Here is an 18432-nt window from a genome sequence, read left to right as displayed (position 1 = left end):
CTATTTGTTTGAAACAAAACATCTTTTATTCCATTACTTCCTGATTTTGAGGCTATATAGCTTTTCAATATACATGGATTAAAAGATGTAAAATAATGCTTATTATTGCCTACTTATAGCTTTATTATTTTAAATGTTTTCTTCTACTGTTTTAATTTCCAAGCCTCAAAACTAATCCGGTGTAACAATTCTGCTTCTCTACATAGCAAGGCATCAAGCCTGTCGTTGTGCACAGTTGCCCCTGCTGCCCCCCTCCCAGTGCCGGTGGTTCCACTGCCTATCATTTCTTCCAAATAGCCATTACCAAAGGAATGACTAAGAAAAAAAATCATCTTCCTTGTTGCCCAAAGCACATGCTTATTTTACTTAGTTGCTAATCTAGGGCTGGGTCTGTATAATCAGCTTTTTCTAAGATAGTCTAGTTATGATCTGCCACCTCTCAGGTAACACCTTGTCCAGATATGTGACCAAGTGCTAGAAGCCAATTGCTGATGTGCATCTGCCACAAAATTATTTTTGCTGCGAGTGACTATCACAGCTAGTTTTTAAATTATTGTGTTGTAATTCAGAGGTCTTGTTGAGTCTGTGGATGCCTTTGGAATTTAAAGAATAGCAGTGGATGGTTGCACATGCCGTAGGTACTGGAGGTTTGGAGATAACTCTGCTCCTTTCAGACGCAAAGGTGATCACTCATAGGCTCTTCTGAAGCACATGGAGGAAAACCAGGACAGACTCTTCTGTTTGGTGGAGCCAGTTTGGTGTAGTGGTTAGGAGTGCGGACTTGTAATCTGGCATGCCGGGTTCGATTCTGCACTCCCCCACATGCAGCCAGCTGGGTGACCTTGGGCTCGCCACGGCACTGATAAAACTGTTCTGACCGGGCAATGATATCAGTGCTCTCTCAGCCTCACCCACCCCACAGGGTGTCTGTTGTGGGGAGAGGAATGGGAAGGCGACTGTAAGCCGCTTTGAGCCTCCTTCGGGTAGGGAAAAGCGGCATATAAGAACCAACTCTTCTTCTTCTTCTTCTTTGGGGAAGATATTCTTTGTTGAAAATGTAAATGGCTGCTAGAAAATGCATTGGCCAGAACCATGGTGCCTATATGCATCATATTAGGGATCACTTTTTAAGTTTAATACCAGTTGTACTTTTTAAAATTTGGTTACTTGTAAAAGCAGAGTCAGGAAAGAAAATGATATGATCTGGAAAACTTCAAGACAATATTACTGGTAAGATTTTATTCTGGCACTTAGAATTCCTGTCAACACAAAGATGTTTTTGTATTTTAATTGAAATGACCATAATTCCATGAATTTGAAAAGTTGCATTAATACGTTTTCACAAATTGATATAAAATTACTCTATACCTGAAACGTTTAGAACAATGACTCAAAGGAGAGGACCAGTAATCAGTGGCTTTAGTCTCCGTTCTGGTGAATCATTCCTGCCTTACTAGATTTCTGTGTAAAGGCCAGTCCGAAAGAACGTGGAATGATTTCTATATGAACTTGTGCTCATTGTGAATTATGCTCAGCACTTGACAACAGCTTTATGAACTGATTAATGAGCTGGGTTCCTGTAGGCGTGGGTTTCCTCTTTGGCTGGCCAGTAGTACTGTTAGCATTCTGCAAGTGCCTCATTCCTAGAAAATTAGGAAAGAGCTTTAAAAGGAAATGCTTGGACAGCAAACCAAACAAAATAAGAGCTAGTTCCTTTTTGAAAAACTGTAGGAAAAATTCATAAAGCAGCAGTCAGTGTTCTTTTTAGTGCCCTGATGACATATCTTCAAGTCGCACCTGAACTAAATCACCTACCTACCGCATAATGGCTCTCTTTTGTCTCAAGCTTAATCCTTGAAATGTTGGTGTACTGGCTGAAACAGTTGCCTGATGGTTCCACATGCCCCTCTCTTAATTCACTTCTGCTCCCTATAATTAACTGTGCTAGCATGGTGTAGTGGTTAGAGTGTCAAACTAGAGTAAAACCTAGGATTGAATCCCCATTTGCCATGGAAGCTTGTTGGGTGACCTTGACTGTTTCCGTACTGGAGGTTTTGTGCTGGGCTGCAGGCTGAAGTTTGAGTTGGGGTAGTCTGCCCCACCTCTTCCTGCTACCACACGAGGGAGCGTTTGGCCCAATGTACCCTGTCTGCCCTGGATTTGTGCTCCCCCATGGGAACTGGGGCAGCAGAGTTCCCAGTTCAGAAATGGTCCTTAGTCACACTCTCTCAGCTTAACATTCCTCATGGGATTGTTGTTTGGAGGGTTTAATGGAAAAGGGACAAAGTTGTAAGCAGCTTTGGGTTCCCATTGTGGAGAAAATTGGGATAGAAATGAACATTATTATAATATAAATATAATATAAATAACAGGTGGCCCACATGTTTGATAATAATGTCAGTTTCTTAAAACTGACACTAATTTTTCATGACTCTTTTCAGATTGTCTAGAGCAGTGGTCCCCAACCTGCGGGCCGCGGCCCGGCGCCGGGCCGCGAAGGCCATGGCGCCGGGCCGCAGCTCCCTCTCCCCGCCCCCCCCGCAGTAAAAAACTTCCCAGGCCGCAAGCCTGCGGCCCGGGAAGCTTCTTACTGCGGGAGGGCGGGAAGAGGGAATCAGGGCTGGGCTGCGCCCGTGCAGGCTGCGCCCGCGCGGCCCGATCCGCGGGCGCAGCTCGCGGGCGCGGCCCGATCCGCGGGCGTGGCTTCCGGGCGCGGCCCGATCCGCGGGCGCGGCTCGCGGGCGCGGCCGGGCGCGGCTCGATGCGCGGGCGCGGCCCGCGGGCGCGGCCAGAAGCGTGGGCGTGGCCCACGCGGGCGCGGTCCCCGTGGGCGCGGCCCGATGCCCTGCCGGTCCCCAGCCTAATAAAGGTTGGGGACCACTGGTCTAGAGCAGTGGTCTGGTGGGGGGGAAGCGATATGGGCGCAGCAAATACTCATGAGCAGCAGTTTCATGCATGTGCGCATGCATGAAACTGCCACACATGCTTGTTTGTGGCCCCACCAGGAGCGCAAATGCACATGCGTGGCAGGTCTGCACATGCGTACATGCACGAAACTGCCACGCATGTGCATTTGCGGCCCCACCGGGCGCAAATGCGCATGTGCGGACCTGCCATGCATGTGCATTTGCACCGCTGGTATGCCAGCGGCCGCACTTCCCTCTCCCCACTTTGGCAGCTGATTGGCTCGCGGCCTGGGAAGTTTCTCGCTGCGGGGGTGGGGTGGGGAGAGGGAGCCGTAGCCTGGTGCCGAGGCCTTTGTGGCCCGACACCGGGCCACAGCCCAGTGGTTGGGGACCACTGGTCTAAAGAGTGGATACACACAGCAGGTTCCTCAGTGCCACTGTTTAATAAGATGTGAGGCATTCAAAGGCATTATGATTTTGGTTTCTACATGAGTGTTACTGGCAGGAGTATGGATATTTGACCATGATTTCTAAAAAGCCTGCTGAGCTATTTATGTACTGCAGACCCATTGCTGTAGTTTTTTGTGGAAATATCTGAATGATTCCATCTTCTGTATGTGCTGTTTTTTTGTTATTGTTAGTTGCGAAGTCGTGTCCGACCCATCGCAACCCCATGGACAATGATCCGCCAGGCCTTCCTGTCCTCTACCATTCCCCGGAGTCCGTATAAACTCCTACTGACTACTTCAGTGGCTCCATCCAGCCACCTCATTCTCTGTCGTCCCCTTCTTCTTTTGCCCTCAATCGCTCCCAGCATTAGGCTCTTCTCCAGGGAGTCCTTCCTTCTCATGAGGTGGCCAAAGTTTCTGAGTTTCATCTGGCCTTCTAAGGAGCAATCAGGGCTGATCTCCTCTAGGACTGACCGGTTTGTTTGCCTTGCAGTCCAAGGGACTCGCAAGAGTCTTCTCCAGCACAAGAGTTCAAAAGCCTCAATTCTTTGACACTCAACCTTCCTTATGGTCCAACTTTCACAGCCATACATTGTGTGTGTGTTTTTAGAGAAAACCAATCTTGTGAGTTCTAAGCTATGAAACTTGGGTGGCTCCTAAAATTCATAAAGGTAGCCCCAAATTTCTGTGTTTTCCAGAAATCATTGGGTAAGATACGGCAGTATATTTCCACTGAAAAAAGGGAGGCAGTTTTTTTACTACCTCCCCTTTAGCTATGGATCTCCAGCTCCTTTCACATACTGTTCCTGGGAGTCCCCTGTTTCCCTATTACCTCATTTTGGGTTTCCACAAGACGGGGAAGGCAAGGAAATTCTGCTATACTGATGGAAATTGTTTCCTTTGCTGGGGATTTTCAGTGAGGTCCAAGCCATAATTACTTGTTGGTATTTTGGACTCCAACAAACTAGACAGCAGGCTATAACTAGTGCCAATTACTGTCCCTCTAAATAAAATTGGATTGGAGGTAGGATGCAAGCCAGGAACTGTAGCTTGGAGCCTCCATAATAACATGGATATATTTTGTGTTATTTTTTTGTGTTTTACCTGAAAGGTCACAGATTGGATTATGGCAAGAAGCATCATAGTTTTGTTTTCGTTAGCTGTTTGTTCATGATCTTCTAAAGGCAGACCATCCCTCTCTTTCTGCTTTCTTAAAAAATGTACACAGTTGGCTCAGTACTAATCTCCGGACATATCTTTAAGAAATATGAATTTCATAATTCTAGGATTTGAAGGGTTACATTTTACTGGGACAATCTGGGGTGCACCAAGGTTTATTTAAATTGTAGCATTTGAAAGAGTTCCCCCCCCCCCAATCACAGTTCAGCATTACATATATCAAGATTACATGGTAAGATTTGTGTTTTCCCTAGCTTTCTTGAATATTGATGATGGTTTCTCACCCAGAAAACTGATAATGATCCACATTCTGATTCTTCATAAACAAGTGAAATAACGTGAATCTTGCCTTTGGCAAAACTTTTGCCTTTGGCAAAACTCCATGATACTCCTTTGCCCTAATCCATAAGGTAGTTGGTATTAGTTGGTATTAGTTGGTATTTCTTTTTTTTTAAGGGATGAGACCATGATTGCTGGAGTGACAGAAGAGGTTTCTGATCCCTGATAAGTTATATGCTTTTTTGTAAGGGAAGGCTGCATGCTTTATGTGAGCTAAGGAACCATTTTCTCAAACGCTCTTAAAAATATGCTTGCTGCTTATCTGGAACTTTTCAGGCCTGCTATTGTAGTCATATATGAATTATCCATCAAAATGACTGATAACAGGGAAAGGATTACCACACTGCAACCATTTCTTAATAAGATCATTTTGAGTTTTAGTGTTGTGCAGCTCATAAGCAGTTCTCAGTGAAACACTTTATTTGTTGAACTGTAATTCTATTCCCCTCCATCCAGCCCCAAGAATTGCTGTTTTTAAAAAGGTTCAAGTAAGGATTGCTTCTCTAATCTTTTTGGGTTGATAAAAAAAAGTTTCTTGGCTATTTAAGCATCAGGATTGAAATGGAACACATGTTGGTGTTCCCCTTTGATTAGCATGACTGGTTGTAAGAGAAGAAAAAGAGACCATGTGCCATTTCTCATCCCCTCCCCCCAGCACATGAGGGGTAGAAAGAGTCCTCTGAGAATTGCTGAATAAGTCAGGCTATTAAAAAGCTGTCAGTTTAAACAAAGGCATCTCCAACCAGCAAAATGGTTGAGAGTGATTAGATGCCTTGGCAGATGCTGGATTTGTCTGTGTCATTAATTTTGCCTTAGACAGCTTTTCTTGTAGCACCAAATAAATTCCAATGCATCATTCAGCCTTTAAGTAGTGCGGATGCAGATAGGTACTTCTTGTGGCCTTCCTTTGATATGGTAATGTCATCTTTTCCTCTGGACAGGCAAATGTCCATCCTGGATACAATTTTAATGTGAATTTTGGGAACAAATACCAAAGGATGTCCTTTGATAAGTCATCAGATCTCTCAGCTGTAAGAATAATGTAGTATTAGCAGACAAGCAATCTAGCAGCCATTGAAAACCCCTTCATTTGAATGAGGATAGCCAATAACAAGCCCGACCTTACATTGACCCCCATCTCCTTTCTAAAATGTTGGGGTGATGCCAGGAACAGTACTGGTGGGAAACATGGTGCCCATGGGTGCCACATTGGGAATCCCTGAGGTAGATAAATGTATACATCTGTTAACAGTAATTGACACTAATCAAAGGGATAATAAATGCTCATAAATTAAGCAAGTGAAAGAAAACCTTGATCATTCAACTGTAATTTATAATATAGTTCAATTATTCCCCCTCTTTCGATACGTGGACTAGTTGAATAATTATCTTAACCATTATTAGTGGCTCTAATATTTGGTTAGAGCCACTATGGGCAGAGCAGTGTCCAAGACATGTCCGGGTGTCCGGACATCGCTTCTGGTTGCACAGACAAATCCAGCAAAGCTGGGCGCACGTAGATTGAGCCAGCCTGTGGAGTGCCAGCCCCAAGAAGCCGGCCGCGAGGCACACTCCCAGCCTTGGTGCCAGTCGCTCCTTGACTGTGGGGGAGAGCACTGTTGTGCCACCCTGGCCATGGTGCTGATCCGGCTGGCTGGCTGCCTGTTGCCAACATTGGCAATCCCGTTGCAGCCAGTCTGCCGATCTGGTCAGCTGGCCGTCCACCTGCTCGCGCAGCAGCCTGCAGATAGGGCGGCGCCGTGTCAGTCGTACACTCCCACCGCTAGCACCTGTTGCATACCTGGAGTCTAGTAATATTTATATTTGCAAAAGTAAATGGGAACCCAGCTCTTGTTTTGATGGTTGAAGAGCTATGATTTAACATTCTGGAACAATAAAAAATGTGGTGTGATGAAAACAGCATCAAGATGAGATCAAGAAGAAGTCATGTTTGGAACAAAGCACAAGTGCAGAAGTGGAGTGGCCAGGAGATGTGGCCAAAGCTAGTAAGCGAATGCCAGTGAGACTGATAATAAAAAATGTGATGCTTGGTACCACTCCTCAGCATAGGCCAAATCTATGATTGTATAAAGCCTGGTCTGGAAAATAGGCAAGCTGGTTGTACCCAGATTATTCAGGATTTCTTTTTAAAAGACTCATGCGCTGCAGCAGTGGTGAGGAAAGAGTTTATCTGTTTTTTTCTGGCCATATAGTTTTCAGACCCAGTGCCACATGAACTGGGCTAATTGTCCAGTCTTTCTAACCCACATGTCATCATTTATTGGATGAACTATGCAGCTGATCCTGTCACTTTGGTGCCAGGCTGTACATACTACAGCAGCAGAATGTGATAAACCACAGCATAAGCAACTCCCATATCAAAGCTGTAACTTGAAAGCTACACATTTGTCAGAGGAAACGTGGGATGCATTTTCTAAAAAATATTGTGAGAATCGGATTGTCATGTGAGATCTGCGTGGAAACATCTTACATAGCAGGCTCTCTCACACATCCCTCGGTCTCCCAGTCCTGTCCCCCCTGCATGCCACAACACACTGAAACAAATGCAGTTTCTACCTGTGAAAACTCAGATGTGCCTGCAAACAAGTGGGGGAAGGAAAGGCCAGGGTTATACTTTGTTAGATTCCGTGAGAGCAAGAAGAGCCTCCGCTTTTGTTGCTCATGCCTGGGTTCACCTTGGGCCTGGCTGGTGGCTGCATGGATCTGGGTTGAAGAAGGGCATAAACTATGTCATCTGATTTCTCTTGCACTGCTGGCCTTACGGGTGCTGCTGGCACTTTGGGGGCTTGCCTGGGCTGCTTGAAAAGAAAACAGGCTCTGCATAGTGAGTAACATGGTCTAGCATGTTGCTGTTTGGTACATGTGCCCCTCTGCTAATACATAGTTTTAGATGGAAGAAAAATCTAGTGATTATTAAAGGCACCCATGCAGTGAAATGAAGCTGTATTTGTACAGCACCTCTCATTGTTTCTACATGAATGCTTTGCCTTGGCTTCTCTACTGCAGTGCTGTTTTTTGTACTGTAAATATGGCATTGTTCAGGCCGCACATATCCTTATCCATGGTTCCTCTATATATTTGTGAAACAGCCTGGGGGGTGGATCGTATCTGGCTGTCCAAGTTGGAATAGGGCCAATCAGGGTGATTGTCCCTGCCCCTGCAGCTCCCACCCTCCGGGCCTGGACTCTAGCCTCTTTGCTCTCAGACTGATCCCAGTGCCTGGAGCCAGCAGCAGGTAAAGGGGAGAGGGCCCTGGGCAAAGGGTCGTGGTGTATGGCCTGCTAACGAGGGCCTCCCGGCCTGTCCTGGGCCTGCTAATGAGCTGGCCAGCCCCCGCCCACTCCACTTGATCCAGCTGTGAGCTGCAGCCCAAAACCACCTTAAGCTGCCTGGCTGGGGGCCAGGGGAGGGAACTCTTTCAAGGCCCATTCTTAGGAATGGGCTTTGAAGCTAGTCATCATATAAGTCTGCGACAAAAAGGGGTAGAGATTTACTCTTTTAAAATGAAAAGGGGTTGATTGCATCATTGTTATAGATTGTTATAATGTGGTAATGTTATAGTGAGATAGCTGTTACGTTTTTTAAAAAACCATGTATGAAAAGTGTGTGTGGGGGGGGTTGTTAGCCGTGTGGGGGGTGGAATATGGGAAGAGAGGCGAAGAGAAAACCTTTGTGTGGGTGCATCTGTGATAGCAATAAGGAGCTCCATGTGGAAACAGCTCTTCTTTAAGCAAACATTGTAGGGAACTAAAGTCAGGCATCCTAAAGCCAGGGACTTTTAAAAAGAACATTTTGAGGTTTAATCTAGCCCTCATTTGCTTTGTAGCATGGACATCTCATGTTGCCAGCAGGACAAATTAAACCTTCTTGGAAAAACAGTGACATTTTGAATTCTCAGGACATGACATGACAGAACGCTTAGTTTGCTGCATACTTGCAGCCTTGCTGCAGTAACAGAGGGCAGTACCGAAGCTATAACATTGCTTGTTAAATAAAAGTAAAGGAAGTGTCCGGCTTGACTAATGTGCTCAATATTATGTAACATGATAACATTATTTCTCAAAGAAAGCTCTAAAAGTTTTCATGTCTGTCATTCTAGCTGCGGTTTGGGAAGTTATTTGTTTACTTAAGCAGTACATATAAAAGAGCGAATGTCGGAGCAGTCCCTTATTAATTAACTTAGAAAAAAAAAGATGTCGAAGTCCCTCCTTGAAGCAAGCGGCCCTTTATTCAGCAAGCTTTCCTATGGCACTTTGGTGGTAATTCAGGAATGCAGGGTCAGACAACAGCCTAGTCATAGAGTATTCCCTGTTGGCTCCGAGGCATTATGGCAGGCTGTCCAGGCTAATCATTTCAAGCGGCCCGTGGAAAACCACTTTCTGGTTAAGTCTGCATCATCCTGTTCCACCAATGGAAAAAATTGAACATGAGGAGGGTGTGTGTAGCTTTGCAGACAAAAATAAATCCAACGTAGCACAGGATCTGTTTTTAGCCCATAACGGCTGAACATTTTTGAGAGTTAGACACAGTTTTCCTGGCTTACCAGAAGCAGCGAGTAAGAGGACAGTCTGCGTGTCCATATGCTGGAGAGTTTTGTGACATGGTTGAAGAAGCCATCTGGAGCAGAAGTGCTGGTGGAAAGTAAGTCCCTCAGGCAGCAGTAGTTGGGGGAAGGAAGTTTTGGGGCAGGGGTTGCTCAGTTAAGAAGCACACTTCAAGGGGAACTAGGCAGAGTCATTCTGTCGCTCTCGCTTTGCTTCAATGCTTGCTCCCCTTGTCATCCAGGTTATGGGAGAGGGAGTTTCCCTTTGAGATTCTTATCAGCATCTTTAGTGGACTTGCTACTTGTTCTAGCTCTTGAGTTTGTTGCTGCTCAAAGTGTGTTTACAGCTTGAATACTGAATTTGTTATTAAAATTATTTTCCTATAAGGAGGATTCCTGTGGTAGAGCATTATCCTGTAATATTACACACTGTATGACTAATGCAAAAACAACTCTCTCTTTCTTGGGTTTTTGCCTGTCCTGCCCTATAATTTACAGTGGAAAAATGCAAAGCTTAACTGGCTGAAAACTTAGTTTCTGATTCTTATTATTTATATATTGGAAGAACACTTCAGTGTCCAAATTATGCTTTGATGTACAATTAAGTAACATTTAAAACAAAGCAGGGATGCTTCCTCTCCCCTCTCTAGAGGTTTAAGGTACTGGATGGGGTGGCTTCCCACATGGAATATAATTCCTTTGCCACACCATGCAACTTTTTAAATGATACATTTACCATTCCAAAATATAACTGTCTGGCTGACTGCTGTTGGAAACAGGATGCTAGACTAGATAGATTCTTGGTCATATTCAACAGGGTTGTTTTTAGTGTGCCTACAAAAGAGAAAAGGTGTATGTGTTTGTCAGGTGTATGTGTGTTTGTGATTGTTTACCACAGAAGAGACCTGCAAAACTGCTACTATCCTTTGGCATAGCTAGGACCATATCCCTTTCCATGGAACATGAAGAGATACAGTGTCCTGCAGTGTCCTCTTAATGTGATAGGCAGGGGCCATTGACTTTGCAAGAAATAGTAAATGAGCTATGGCTGATGCAGCCATGGGAGAGATCGGCCCATAAAATCCTAGTCAGAGAAAGGAAATAGAATTCGGCTAAAGATTGAGTTGTGGCTGCCAACAGACAAGTGGGTGTAGAGCATAAAGAAGCAGCCCCCTCATTTCTCCTAGAAGTGGCTCCTCAACTTCGCAGAGGTTGATGTGGAGTCAGATTCTTTTTCCAACCAGCCAGAGCAGTTAGTAGATAGGATGTGAGTGTTTCAGAGCTCCTTCACTGATAGGTGTGTGACTGAATCTAAAACAACCGTACAATAAGACATTGAAATTCAGCATATACAAAACCTTCATGGAAGCAAGCACAGTAGAGCCCACAACACCTTGCCATGAAAGATTGTGTGCTAGAGAAAGTGAGTCTTCAGATGGTGTTTGGTATTTATTGAGCCTGTTATTGTTTATAGCACAAAACACTTTGAGCCCCTCCTTCCCTCCATATGACAGAAACTAGGTGATAAGAGTCTTGCTCTATGTCCCCTATCAATGGGGATTTCAACCTACTGTGGGCCTTTCCAGTTACACAATGACTGCATGCTTGACTTTCTTTTTGGCAAGTGTTTGTTTATTCTCTATGGGAGATGTTTGTACTTGTGTGTTCTGACTTCCTGCCAGTTTTCTTCCAGTTATAAGGTTTGAATTCATATCACCTTATTAGCTTATGTCAGTTCAGATCTGAAATAAGCACAGGTCTGGGTTTCATGAATTATTGGATTACATGCATGCGCTAGGCAGGCTTTGCCTGTAGCCAGTGAGCTCAAGGCAGAACAGGCCGGTGGTAGAAATGCAGCATCTGCATTGTCATCCAGTTCATATTTCCTGAGGAGACATAGGGAAATAGTTGCTTGTATTAGGCAGTATTGTGAATAGTTTTGTGTGTGGGGGGGGCAGGGGAGAAATACTGACGCATAGGAGTTCTCTCTCTGTAGACTGAGTAGGTAATATACTATTTATTTATTGTACTTCTATAACTGCATCTCAGTGAATCCCTGAAATCGATGAGAAGGTGCATCTAAGGCTTTGTGACCCCTTCTCCCTCGTAATGAACACACAGAGACACATCACACATAGTGATAGATGATAGATCAGTGATAAGATTCAGAATCTAAGTTACCTTGGTTAATTATTCCATAGATCAACTCTCCCCCAACTGCAGTTAGGGGAAGAAAGACTGGCAACCCCTCCTAGTACTAGACCACAGTGAGGTAAGACTGGGATGACTAGGTGTTTACACCTCTTGTCTACGTACTTCAGGGCCAACTTCAATTAACTTCAAAGGACCCTCCTAAGCATACTTGCTCCTCATGGTGATGCTGATATGCACCTACTCATGCTTCCTATCCTGCAGGCCAGGGACATGAGAGTCTTGCTTCACCCCCTCCTATGCCTGCTTCGGAATAACATATTATGGTCTGTACTAAAAATTGCTAATTAATTCCCTATGTGATAGAGAATGAGGGTGAAAAGCAAATTGAGCTGAATGGTAGTTGTTTTATTACATCTGAATCAGCTGAGTAAGAGACTGCTGTAATGGGCAGCAAACAAAGTAGCATTATAACTAAACAACCATACTTGAAATGGAATAAGTGAACCGTTTAAGGCTAAGTAATACCTTTAGAAAACCATGATCATTGCTGGTAGTTTGCCTGTTCCTTGAGTAGCTTAGTATATATAATACCACCGTGGTATAATCATGTTGGTAGAATTCTTGGCTTAGACGTGTGGCTCATATTACTAAAATGCCTGTTTTTTTAAAAAAAATGCAGTAAATTCTTGCCAGAAAGCATTCTGTATTTATTTGAGTTGTAAAGGGACCACTGTGCACATCTCTAGTTACTTGATATAAAAAAGCCACATGTGGCCTTGGCAAAAGCAAATTAATGTATTGGTTTTGAATGTGATTTTATGTTAAAACTGCAAATTTAAGAGGAGGAACAGAATATTTTGAGAAGGAAATAATAGTTATATATTAACCACGTGAGTCTGTGGAATCAAATATATTAATTCCCCACTGTGCATCTGACGAAGGCACAACTTCTGCTCAAATGTGTGTTTGAATTATTAAGCACTGTGGTGGTGGGGAGGGGGGGGGGAGTGATTTGCTACTGTTTTGCTGATTGTCACAAAAATATTGCCATTTTCTGAACCTCAACTCTTATCCTTCATACCACAGCAGTCCAGCAGAAATAAGGAAGAGGAGTGAGCAAATGCAGTCACCTTATAGATTAAGGGTAACTTTCTCCCTCTGTCCTTAAGGACAAAGCAGTAAATTTTGCTGGTTTATCTGTCTTCTCAAAGTAGCCCTCCTTTTAATTACCCTCTCGTCTGTTGCCCCATGCATTTACTGAAGGATCATGTTTTAAGAAGCATCTCCAAATCAAAGCTCCGTTTGAGATACTTGAGAAAGGCTTATATCCTGGAAACGTGTGAGCTGGTTGCAATGTGATGGCGACTTCTGTTCTTCATCATCCTCCAAAAAAGATATGGTCATATAATGCTAGCCACTAGATCCACTAATTTGAATGATGCCATGTTATATATTGGTTGTGATAAGCATTGCTGGGTAAAATACCATTAAGGAGCAAGCAGATTGTTAGGGTGGATTCCCCAAACCCCTGAATGTAGTGAGAATGTAGAATACTATGCTCCGCTAGCAGCAACTAGCTAGTGATCCCTGGACCAAAAGAAGCAAGTTGGGCCTCAACAAGGGCCAGAGCTTTCTCTGTCCTGGCATCCACCTGGGGGAACGAGCTCCCTGAAGAGATCAGGGCCCTGCCTGAACTGCCATAATTCTGCAGGGCCTGCAAAAGGGAGCTCCTCCACCAGGAATCTGATTGAGGCTTATCTGACCTAACAAGATCCATGCCCCCCATCCAGACACCCCCCCATGATCTCAATGAATCTGACCCCCCCTCGGGGATATGTTAAAGTGGTTGTTGCTATCAAAATTGTTGTTCAATTGAACCAGATGTAATATTCTGTTGATCTTATAGCCACTGTTGAAACTGTTGCCTATATGTTATGACTGTTCTTATGTAAATTATGTTCTATGCAATACCCCCAAGATGTTCCCTGTAAAGTGCCCTGAGCCGTAGGGGAGGGTAGTATAAAAATCTAAGAAATAAATAAATCAATAAAGAAGAATTGCCCTTTCTGCTTCATGCAAAAGTTTGGCAGCAAGTATCTTCAGCCTATTGCCACATTTGGGCCACATCCCACATGATTCCTGAAAGTACCTTTCAGGATTTCAGGATCCAGCTCTATTGTTTTGTGCTGATTCTGGTTCACTGAAAGGGGAAAAGACAGCAGGAGGGGTCCAGAGTAACGGGGGTAAAAACAAGAGCCAAATGTGCACAGATAGAGCACAATGCTCCCTTTTCCTGCAAGAAAATATAAACCTTAAAGTGAAAGGGAAACTGCCAGACAGCTGCAGTTAAAGAATCCTCGTGATACTCCATCACAGGAGCATGCAAACACATTTACTGATTTATTAGATTTTTATACTGCCTCTCCCCGCATGCAGACTCGGGGTGGTTCACAGCAGTAAAATACAATAATAAAAACACAGTTAAACACACAATTTAAAAACAGCTCCCCCCACCTGAACATCCTCATTTACTTAATCCAGAGTGTGTGGTATAGAGTGCGGGAGTGGGGAGAGGAGGAGGGGAGAGGCCTGTCTGTTTCCAGTCCACCATGGTCTCGGCCATATGCATGGTGGAAGAGTGCCAAACTTTGTCAGGGCCTGGATCTCAACTGGAAACTCATTCCACCATGTTAGGGCCAGGGCTGAAAAGGCCCTGGCCAAGACCAGGCAAACATCCTTAGGGCCAGGGATTATGAATGCATTGATGTTGGCAGAGCACAGTGCTCTCTGGGGATCATATTGGTGGAGGTGGTCCCTCAGATATGCAGGGCCCAGAATGCATATGGCCATAAAGGTCAGTACCAAGACCTTGAACCCGCACAGCTGTTGGAGCTATTTGTGCCTTTCACATGAAGCTGCCTTATGCTGAATCCAACCATTGGTCCCTTAAGGGTCAGTATTGTTTACTCAGAGCATGGCAACTCCCCAGGGTTTGAGTTGAATGCCTTTCACATCACCTGCTGCCTCACCATTTTACCTGGAGAATTTACTGATTCAACCTGAGGCCTTCTGCATGCTCTACTTCTAAGCCACAGAGCCCTGAGGAAGGTGGAACTAAATTTTACCTTCAGAAAGGCAGAAGTACACTCCACGTCTCTTTCCTTTAAAGGCCTTTCTCCCTATTCCTTCAGAGCTGCTGTAGTTTTACAGCATGTGTCAGCTGGGACAAGAAAAGTGAGGGGGAAGGAGCTATTTATGGGCCACAGTGGAACCCAATGGCACTGTAGTTTTGCACATCTGTAGCAGGCAAAAGGTAGAAGAGCATAGTAACAGTAGCAGTTCATAGCTTGTAGAAGTGGTGTATGTGTGTGAACACCATTCCCACATGTTCCCATGTAGCCTGTTGCTGCTGCTATGTTGTTGTGGTGGCACATTTTCATGCCCCTGATGTGGATATAGTCATTGAATTGTAGAGTAGTAAGGGGCCAGTCTAGTCTAACCCTCTGTTCAAGGCAGGGTCAGCCTAAAGCATCCAAAAAAAAGTGTGTATCCAACCTTTGCTTGAAGACTACCAGTGAGGGGGAGCTCACCACCTCCTTAGGCAACTGATTCCACTGCTGAACTACTCTGACTGTGAAAATTTTTCTCCTGATAGCTAGCCTTTGTTTCTTATCTAGAATAATTTAAATCGAAGCACATAACTTTAATCATTGGTAAGGTACCACATACTCATTTTCTGCTGTTTGGAAGTTTCCTTGTGTGATAAGAAAAAATGACCCACGCTAGCACTTTCCACAGGCAATTGATCATAGTCTTAACTGTTCATTGTGCTCCAAGTTAGCTTATTTTGCATATCTACCTTTGATAGACGTATTCATTAACCATCGTCATTGTATCTCTACACAATGGAAGCTGTACCAGTGGCTTAAGTCCAAAGAACTGATGCTGTTATATTGGGGTCTTATAACAGCAGCTTGCTTGTTACCCTCTCCGTTAAAAAGGATTACCCAGTCTGTGTGGGCAATCACAGTGCAGACCAGATGGTCTTTGACTGAGTCTTTAGACAAATTGGGTTTCATGTCTTCTTATGAATAGGAATCGTTTTCTGAAAGTAGCCCCACGAATGTGGTTTATGCTCCTGTAACATAGGTTTTGAATATAAATACCCTGCTTGGCGACTTTCCAGTGCTGGTCTGGTCAGCAGTCCCCTAATGATTTACACTTATTCAGTAAATGAGAGCTTGCAAAATTTATATGGTGTTTGCCTTGCTGTCCTTTGCATTGTTTTATCTGTATCTCCAAGTTGGAGTACATTGTAGTACTTAATACTCCAAGTAACTGGGGTTTTGTGTGGATGACATTTATACTTGTAAGCAGTTAGTATTTACAATACTAATAGTATGGTGATAAAAGCAATAAATGTTAAGAGAGTTGCTTTTTAAAAATGCAAACATATTTTTAAAAAGCCCTTTTGTCACTCACTTGCTTATTTTCCACTAAGGCTTTGTCCAGAGTATGCTAAGGCATCTTTGTGACCTTTAAGTTCATTGAGTGGAAGGTTGGCAAAAAACTGCCATGAATTCCTATTGTGATGAGTGAGAATTTCAGTTGGCAAGACAAAAATTAAAATGGAATGTTAGTTTGATGTGAAAAAATCTAGACTTCTCGATCTGTCTTTAGTAGAATGTGGATCACCTAAGCTCTTTGTTTTGTTTGGGGCTCTAAAGAATTGTTGTTAGTTGCACATTTGAATTTCTGGACTCCCCCCCCCCCCATTGTTTACTTTATAGTTCAAAACTTGCAGCAACATTACAGGTAGCTGATCTCCACCTTTTACTTTGCAAGCCATCTTGTATATTCTCTGAGGAAGTACCGTGTTTCCCCGAAAACAAGACACTGTCTTATATTTATTTTTCCTCAAGAAGACACACTATGGCTTATCTTCAGGGGCTGTCTTATTGGTATTTAGAAAAGTCATTGCCGTCAACAAAGGTGCTTGTGTGGGGTGAGAGAGACCCACGGACTGTTGTTGGTCAGTGCTGGGGAGCAGCAGCTTTACTGGTGTTTGTGGGGGGTGAGAGCAACTGGGGTGGCCAGCACTGTGGAGGGGCGGAGTGCTGATGCTAGTGGCATGCCAGCCGGCACCCACCCACATGCGCAGAGCTCTGTACCCGTGTGCGAACATTGGGGATCTCTGCTCTTGCACGTTCCCCTCCCTTCTTCTTGGAGATGGTATGAAAATAATTATTTCTAGTTTAGTAAATTCTGGTAAATCATGGTTTCTCATTTTGTCAGAACCACAAACCATTAATTGTACTCTTCTTTCCAAACCAGATTCTAAATAAAATCAATGTATGTCTAATTTATAGAAAAGACAACACACCATAGTGTGTAATTTTGGGAAAGTGACAATGGTTTTCCATGAAAGGAATAATGGTGATTTTGTTTTTTGAGCTAGCAAGGTGACAGACAAGCACAAGGAGATCCCTCAGGTTTGTTCATGTGATGAAACAATGAATTATCATTGTCTGAGTTAGACTTATCTTTTAGCATTGGAGGAGAAAGAAGTCTCTTGTATTAGCACTCATACTTCTTGTTTAGTTCTCATTCTGTCTTGTTTGCTCTGAAAGTAGGCACTGTGATCACTAGAATGCTACACGAATGTCTGTATAAACTATGAAAATGTATTGGGGGGTTGGACTGAGATGTTTCCCTTTTTCTTTGTTTGCAGTAACGTTAAAAGGATTTTTGCCTGTGTTGAGAGAACTTGAAAACCAGCTATCAAGATAATGCTAAGGATACCACAAACTGCTCATTCCATCTCCTGTTGAACAGTTCCACAGGTATGGCTACCACAGTCCTTTACAAATATTGTGAAGTCTGATAGAATAGGAGATGATTTAAAAGTAGCTAACTTAAACCATGATTTTGGACGGTGTGGTAAGACAGTGGCATCCCTGCTAGTTCCAGCTGTCTCAAAGTTTTATGCAGTTATAATGACAGTCAATTCCAAATTGAAAGTATATCATGAAATTGGTCTAGGGCTAGCATAATATGAAGGTTTTCAGGCTAAGCTTCTGACAGTAAAATTAATAAATGCAAGATGAGGTGCAGATTTAAGACTCAGGTGTCTCTCTAAATCTTGTCTGAAAGCATTAGGTACAAGCCTAGAGGGTACAAGTTGTAATACCTTCAATTAACACTGTTTTAGCAATTTATTTTTTTATATACATCAATAACACAAAAATTTAAATAGTTATACATATAGAAATAAGTGGAGACGTGTTAGATGCACTTTTCTCCCTTCCTGTTGCCAAGCCCAACATAGCTCTAGGCCTTCTCAGCTACATCTGGGCCCAACCACATTGACTGCATTATCCAGGAGCCACTGCAAGTCTGGAGCAGCTCCTGGACACTCCTGCCCCCAGGGCTGAGCACAGAGTGGTTCCCAGACTCCACTGCTGCTGTGCCCAGAACAAGTCCTAGACTCCACTGTCACCATACCCAGGCCAGGAACAGCTCCCTGCCCCAAGTGGCTCCTGGATCTTGCTGCTGGTAGTTCTCCAAAGCAACAGTAAGTCTTTTGTTTGCACATGTATTTACCTCCCCCCAGGTATTTTTTTTTTTAGTTTTCAGAGTTTTCCCTGCAAACCTAGGGTGCTTCTTAAGTTTGCAGAATTGTTTACAGTCATTGTGACTGCTATCCATGGATTGGACTACACTTGAGTAAGGTCTATTTACATCACCATCAGTATACAATCGGTCTCTTACTCACTTGAGTAAGTGGTAGCTTCATTGTGCAAATGTTTCTGGCATGAATTCTGAATGTAGGCTATATGGT

At 43.7% G+C, this 18432-nt stretch overlaps 2 protein-coding genes across 3 annotated transcripts in view; both read left to right on the top strand.

Moving 5' to 3' along the window:
* Positions 1-17409, top strand: part of SCAF8 (SR-related CTD associated factor 8) — a 226154-nt gene extending 208745 nt beyond the window's left edge. Inside the window, exon 21 of the mRNA XM_077349005.1 lies at positions 17323-17409. The gene's annotated coding sequence lies outside the window, so the exon portion shown is untranslated. The remainder of the gene's footprint in view (positions 1-17322) is intronic.
* Positions 17321-18432, top strand: part of TIAM2 (TIAM Rac1 associated GEF 2) — a 127136-nt gene continuing 126024 nt past the window's right edge. For both annotated transcript variants that reach the window (XM_077348938.1, XM_077348928.1), the window contains exon 1: positions 17321-17434. The gene's annotated coding sequence lies outside the window, so the exon portion shown is untranslated. The remainder of the gene's footprint in view (positions 17435-18432) is intronic.

Source organism: Paroedura picta, chromosome 1 (genome assembly GCF_049243985.1).
Source record: "Paroedura picta isolate Pp20150507F chromosome 1, Ppicta_v3.0, whole genome shotgun sequence".
NCBI classification, from domain to species: Eukaryota; Metazoa; Chordata; class Lepidosauria; order Squamata; family Gekkonidae; genus Paroedura; species Paroedura picta.
This window is presented reverse-complemented; position numbering and strand designations above follow the sequence as displayed.